Source organism: Hermetia illucens, chromosome 5, assembly GCF_905115235.1.
Source record: "Hermetia illucens chromosome 5, iHerIll2.2.curated.20191125, whole genome shotgun sequence".
Taxonomy (NCBI): Eukaryota; Metazoa; Arthropoda; class Insecta; order Diptera; family Stratiomyidae; genus Hermetia; species Hermetia illucens.
The window spans coordinates 97,912,863-97,919,842 of record NC_051853.1 but is presented as its reverse complement, the minus strand read 5'-3'; the positions used below and the strand labels follow the sequence as shown (position 1 = coordinate 97,919,842).

Here is a 6,980-nt window from a genome sequence, read left to right as displayed (position 1 = left end):
CCAGATCTATTTGTGAATGCACCGGTGCGGGAAGCATGTGGAACTTACGACACCATTTCTACTATTGGCGAAGTCAATTAATCGGTGACCATTATGATTACATTCCCCATGAAGGGTGTGTCCTTCAGTGGTTCCCCGATGTTAGCTTTTGTTTCCGATTTTTGTATTAAACCCCCAACATTATTTGGACATCGTATGTTGGGAGTGAGTCTTTCATTGCATCTTCCTCGACTTCAGTCGGGGCGTGCACGTTGATGAGCAGGGGTTCAAAAAAACGAGCCCTGATATGAATCGCACACAACCTTTCGTTGATAAGTTTGAAGTCGATGACGTGCGGCTTCACCTGTTTGCTCACTATAAATGCAACTCCAAATTCCTTCTGACCCCATGGTGGTGCTCAGAGGTGGCGGCGAGGAAGATGGGGCGGCAACCCTATCGGCCAAACCAAAACCAAGTGGTTGAGGAGAACCTCCATAGTGGTGGCACGGGGAGACGCTGTAATCACTTTGGTTTGCCGGCCGTGATTCAGTAGGCGAATACTCCAAAGACCTAATCAGGGTGATCAGACCCGAGTCTGCACGGGGACTCATCTGAAGTGGCAAATTGGTCACGAAACCTTACCAGGGGTATACTGGTACCATGGGAACCGGGAAAGCCCCTGGACTCACATACTTCGGGTGAACTCCTGTTGTATATGAGGACAGCTCGGTTATTTGCGGTTGGCCCCCCTAGTGGGAGTTTCATGGTAGTTGTGGTTGTGCTCAAGCGAGAAGAGACCTTCGTGCCCCGACGTGGTGTTGCGTATCAACACGGGTGCCGTACTCCATAGTTCGGTAGAGATTTAGGTAATTCTTGCATCCACCAGTATGAATGCTAAGCCATGCACTTGGTATAGACTGGTACCGTTGTTGCTTATCTCAGCGGGGCTCTGATTGTGGTCACAAAATCAATCCGTGTCTTAAGAGGACCGTAGATTAAGTCTCACGACAGGTACCTACGTTAAACATTATGGACGTAAGTGACCCCATGGTTTGCCACTTTTGAAGATTGTGTGCGAATTCATATCGCTTATTTCGCTACCAATACAATTTGTTTCCTGGACTGCAATCATGCTCAATTTGTAAATCTCGACCTGTTGAAGGAGATCCTTGATGGGCCCTGGTTTGTTCAGGGAGCGTACATTCCAGGATCCGAATCAATAGTCCGTTTGAAGTTTGCTTGTTCGTTGTCCAATCCGAGGCAAATGTTGCAGGTTTCTTGACATGGAGTAGTTTTTATATGGATGGGTTGTCGGCCCATCGCAAAACCCTATCCAGGGGTGGCCTCGATGATAGCTGCTTCAGCTGATTCGAAACGTGCCAGAATTCACACAACTTTGTAGCAGGTCTGGCTATGTAGTTCGTGACACCTTACTCACCTGAGGCTCTTAGGTGTAACTCAGCAATTCAGGCTATAGCTATCCCTCCCTCCTTCTTTCTCCTTGGATCAGCTACGGCGGAGTCAATTTTTTAAGGTTTTGTGTAAAACAAAACCTTATTAAAATCGATTCAATGTCTGTCTGTCTGTCTGTCACACGCATTTTTCTCCAAAAGGGCTAAACCGATTCGAACGAAATTTGGTGGACAGATGGGAACTATGAAATCCCACGCATACAGCGAGCGGCATAAATTTAGGTGGAGTTTGAAGGGGGGTTCCTCATACATGCAAAGAGGGGATTGAAAAATTTTTTTCACCGGATATAGTTGTGTAGGGTATCTCGGTTTGCACTTTCCGAGACTGGCATTAGTTTTGCCATAAATTGCATAGTGCGTGAGTAAGGAGTCAAAATGTACGCACTTGAAGTGAGACAGGACTCATTTTCGGAAACTACCCAACCTAAGAATCCGAGAAAAATCAGGGTGGTGCGTCTAGATGAAATCTAGGCCTCAAAATATGTCCCATTCCCATATCTGCTCAAATAAACTTGCTAATAGTATATTACTACTTTTTAGAAATTTATTGAAAAACCCCCCTTAAATTCATCCTAGGACCTCCGAATTGTACCAGCATAGAGGACAATATTTTGTATATACGTGCTAAATTTCGTGGAAATCTGGCAATTAACGCCAAAGTTATAGCAGTTCAAACTTAGCAATTTCGCGCGAATTTACCGCTTCCAAAGCCATGCAAATCACATCCTGACGTCATAATTGACATTCGCGTGGAATATTAAAGTCGCAACCTGCCCAGAACTGAGCGATTTAAATATCTCGGGTCAATGCTATAAGCCAATGGAGAACTACGTTTTCCTCCTCACATAGGGAAACACAAAACCTTTTATACCTGAAGCGTCAAGCTTCCGGTTTCCCGACTTGTTTATATAATAGTATTTATTTGTCTTTTTCCAACTAGGGTCATTTTGCACCGACCCACCAATTACGTAGCTAAAAATATCGACACCAGCTAAGGGTTAAAAACATACATTTGTTTCAATGAAATAACGCCATTTTTGAATAGAATAATTCGAAAGCTACTACTTGTACGAACAATTTTCTTAAAACATTTTTTGTTTAGAATTGACCATTTAATCTGTTACTTCGAAAAAAAATTCCCACCCTCGGGAGACTGAAAGAATTTGGAGGTCGCACCCGGTTTTCAGCTTCAATGACTGAACTATAGGTTTGTTTGGGGGAGGTGGTGAATACACCTCCCGGCCAGATGTGAAGGTGGTGACATAAGTTTTCGTGACAATCAAGTTGGGGTTACTAAAAAACTAGTTACATTTCGATTTTTTGGATAAACGAAGTTCTAACGCTATGCAGCTTGTAAGTCTTGATATGCAACCTCGACATTTGCTGAGTTTCTCTCAAGAAATGTTCAGCTCAGGCTTCAAAGTTTCCAGATACTTTCTACCTTGAATATGTACCCCTCGGGGGTGATTCTATTCTAGCACTAGACATCAAAACGCGCCGTACCAATTCACTTCCTCAAATAGAGTTCTTTCGCGGCATTTCGTCATTTATTAAACACTCCAATGTAATTTACCACCAGTACCTTTTTGGTGTGGAATTTTTTACCTGTCCGGAGTGTTTCGTATTATAAAGGTAAGAAGACATAATGAAGAACGGATACACAAAAAGAAGGCAATCTTGAAATTGTTCACACCTTGGACAAACTGACGATATCAGTGGTGGCGGCGGCGACGCGGCAGCAACTTCTTGACAAAGTGGCGGTTTAGTTTCCAAGAAACCACCAATTATCGTGTGAAGCAATGAATTTGTGACTTTTTGAGTTGATGACGACGGACGTAAGACGTAACAATAAAACGTTTGCATTTATGTGTAACGTTCAAGGAGCATAAAATGCCAGTTAGGTAATCAGGCGACTCAGTCTTTTCGGTTTTAGACTGTTTTTATTGAGAATGAGTAAAACTGGTTGCAAGTTTGTTATTTAGTTTGGGATCTTTTAAATTATGGTTCATCAAAATATGTATTTCCTGTTTAAGTAACTTGAAATTGCATCTAGAGTAGTTGAAAGCCGATCTTATTCATTCAGATAGCTAATTAATCATCAGCGTAAGTTGATGAGCAAAAGTCTACATAGGACCAGCAAAAAACTTAGAGTGAAATAATTTTTAATGAAGTTTTAAATTAACTAAAACTTCTAAGCATTATAGTCTTTCCAAGTCGTACATTTTTCTATTAACTATTTTCAGGAAAAGGGTAAAGTTAACAGTAATATTACGTGTTTGCACGCTAAATGCTGGCAACCTAACTGGAAAGACCGAGGAACTCGTAAGAGCCCTTCGCAAAAGGCGCATTGATAAGTGCGCTCTGCATGAAACCTGATGGTGGGTGCCAAAAGCTGCGACGCAGAACGCGAACGCGGTAAAAATGGCTATAAACTTCTCTATTTTGGTAGCCCACACATTCAATACGGTGTTGACATTACCATCTCAGAGGGTTTCGGTGATGTCATTAAAGAAGTCGAACGATTTGATGATCGCCTGACGAACCTCACCATTATATCAGGTTTTACGCTATTTACTTTTTCACGGTAACAGGTGCCATGGGGGAAAGGGGTTTGGAGCGCGCAATGAGGGTGACGAGCGAGTATAATCGATTTTGCGGATACCCATGACCTTGTACTTATGAAAACATGGTTCATGAAACGACTGTCCCACTTTCTCACATTTTATAGTGGGAACACTAAAACGCAAATCGACTATATTCTCATAAGACGCCGACATTTTAACACCGCCGCTGATTGCAACGCTGTTCCTTATGAGACCATTGTAAAACTCAACATCGGCCGTTGATTACCGTCCTGCGAATTAAGCCACCGAGATACTTGGCTTCGGAGCGACGATGTTGAAATGAAGGTAAGTGAAAAGAAACGCTTCTACCACAAGTTTTTCGATTCTAAAACGCTCGCCAATTGCCAAATTTATAAGAATGCCAACCGATTACGATAAATTGGACACCCCGCATGGCGAGAGAGACCTGTTTCGTTTTGCCAAAAGGCGAAACGAACGCACACAGGATATCGAACACTTCTGTTGCGTTAATGACAAGAACGGTACTTGGCTTACGAACCGTCGAGCTGCGATGAATAGATGGCGAGAGTACTTCGAGCAGATTTCAACTGAAAAATTTGTTCATTATCCACATCCACAATCATTGCCAACATTTGGACCAGTTCCACCCGTCAGCGCAACTGAAGTCGAGGAGGCAATAAAACGAATGAAATCGGGGAAAGCCACAGGATCTGACGACATAACATCTGAACATCTGAATCTGGGACCCAGCACTGTGGCTCAGTGAATTCTTTAATCGGGTTATCTAGGAAGGTAGAACACTATCAGACTGGCAAGAAAGTACCACAGTTCCAATATGGAAAAGAAAGGTAGTCCAGCATAGTATTCAAATTGCCGTGCAATCCGGTTACTTTTGCATACCATGAAATCATTGAAATAATCGTAAATCAAGCCGAATTTGTCAATAACTGCAGAACTACTGGCGCAATACACGCTGCGGGGTTACTCATGGAGACACACCGTGAGAAGCATCGCCCTCTTTACATTGCATTTCTGGATCTAGAGAAAGCGTTTGATCGTGTGCTACACGAAGTCATATGGTATTTTCAACCACAACACTTAGTGCCAGAAGAACTAGTGCGCTGGGTTCAATTGCTCTACCACGAACCGAAAGTAAAATTCGAAGTGTGGCGGGTGTATCAAAACCACTTCGTGTCTCTGTTCGTGTTTATTAAGGAATCGTCCTCTCACCAGTCCTCCTTGTTCTTGTTATGGACACCGTCACACGGGACATCTAACGTCCAGCGTCTTATTCATTGCTTTATGTAGATGATGTTTTCCTAGCGTTCAATAACAAACGTGATCTCGACCAACTTGTTCAAAAATGGAATGATCGCCTCATGCAACACGGTCTCAGATTGAATCTGAATAAAACTGAATTTTTCACGACCGGATCCCCATGAACCAGACACTATCACTATCAATGGCAATGACTTACCCAGACCTGAACGATTTAAATATCTCGGGTCAACGCTATCAGCCAATGGAAAACTGCATTGTGAAATTGCTTCACGCATAGCTTTTCGCAACTGGTGTTCTTTGTGGTCGACGTATCAACAACCGTCTCAAATCTAAAATTTACCGCAATGTCGTTCGCCCTGTCGTCCTCTATGGTTCTGAGTGTTGGCGGACTATAAAAGACAATGAATGGCGTCTTGCGGTAATGAAGACGAAGATGTTGCGTTGGACTAGCGACGTGACACGTTTTGATCACATCCGAAATGAAGATATCCGCGATGGTTCTGGGGTTGCACCGATCGTGGACAAATTGCGAGAGAGGCGTCTTTGATGGTATGGTCACGTAATTCGTGCTAACGAGAATTGACTTGCCAAGATTGGTCTAAACGTTGAAATCGATGGTAAGCGACCAAAAGGCCGGCCGAAACAACGATTGCATCCAGATCAGGCATTTGATAGAGCCAAATGACGAAACCGATCACGACGAGCCGACCCCGCTTGTGAACGGGATAAAGGCTATTGGTTGATTGTAATTCATCTGAGTGTGCAGTTTACCTGAACAGCATTAATCGTGTAATTTTCTTGTATAATATTTTTTTCTAAAATTTAGATTTCTGCTAAGTTTAACTTTGTTGTCCATTTACACGAAGAAGGAAAATCACTTGGCAAATATCTAGTACCGTCAAAAATGCTTATCTGCGAACAAGATGATTCTTAAAAATTTTGCCTGAAACAAATTCTTCAATTCTTTGCAGCGGATTAGTCGTCCGAAGGATTTCACCCTTCGAGGAAAACGTCAAAAAAACGTAGGAAAATAGGAAAATCCGAACATTTCTGCACAGGTGATAGCAGAAGAGATGAACGACTGTTGGTCGAGTTTTAATGCAAGCTGAATACCACGTGAGAAACCGTATATTTCAGTCGTTAGCCGAGAAAAGCGTTTAGATTTTGCCAAAATTAGAAAAAACCCCAATACAAAATTAGACCCAAAGAATTTGATTTCAACAATTAAACATGGTGGAGGAAATGCAATGTTATGGTATGGCGATGTATGTCGACTGGGGGTAGGCAATTTGGAAGTAATTAACACCACTTTTGATCGGTTTGTATATTTAAATATTTAAAAACAAGTCGGGAAACCGGAAGCTGGACGCGTCAGGGATGAAAGGTTTTGTGTGTTTCTTTTATAAAGACATTTGAGTGTGAATTTGTTCCATTAGTATGTAACACGTAATATACGCATATATTATGTGAGAATATTCACTTTCGGGTGATATTGACATTCAAAGTCTTGAATTTTCAAAGAAGTGGCAACTTTGACCTATTATAACTTTGTTAGTAATAGTACGATTTCCGCAAAGGTAGGGCGAAGCTCTGTATCATAGCCTACATTGCTGCAAAATTTTGCGATGCTGGGATGAACTTCTGCACCCAATTACTGAAAATT

General features: G+C 42.2%; 1 protein-coding gene across 1 annotated transcript in view; it reads right to left on the bottom strand.

Annotated features, from left to right (window-relative positions):
• LOC119656686 overlaps positions 1–6,980 on the bottom strand; it is a 167,549-nt gene that overhangs the window by 77,273 nt on the left and 83,296 nt on the right. The window lies entirely within an intron of this gene.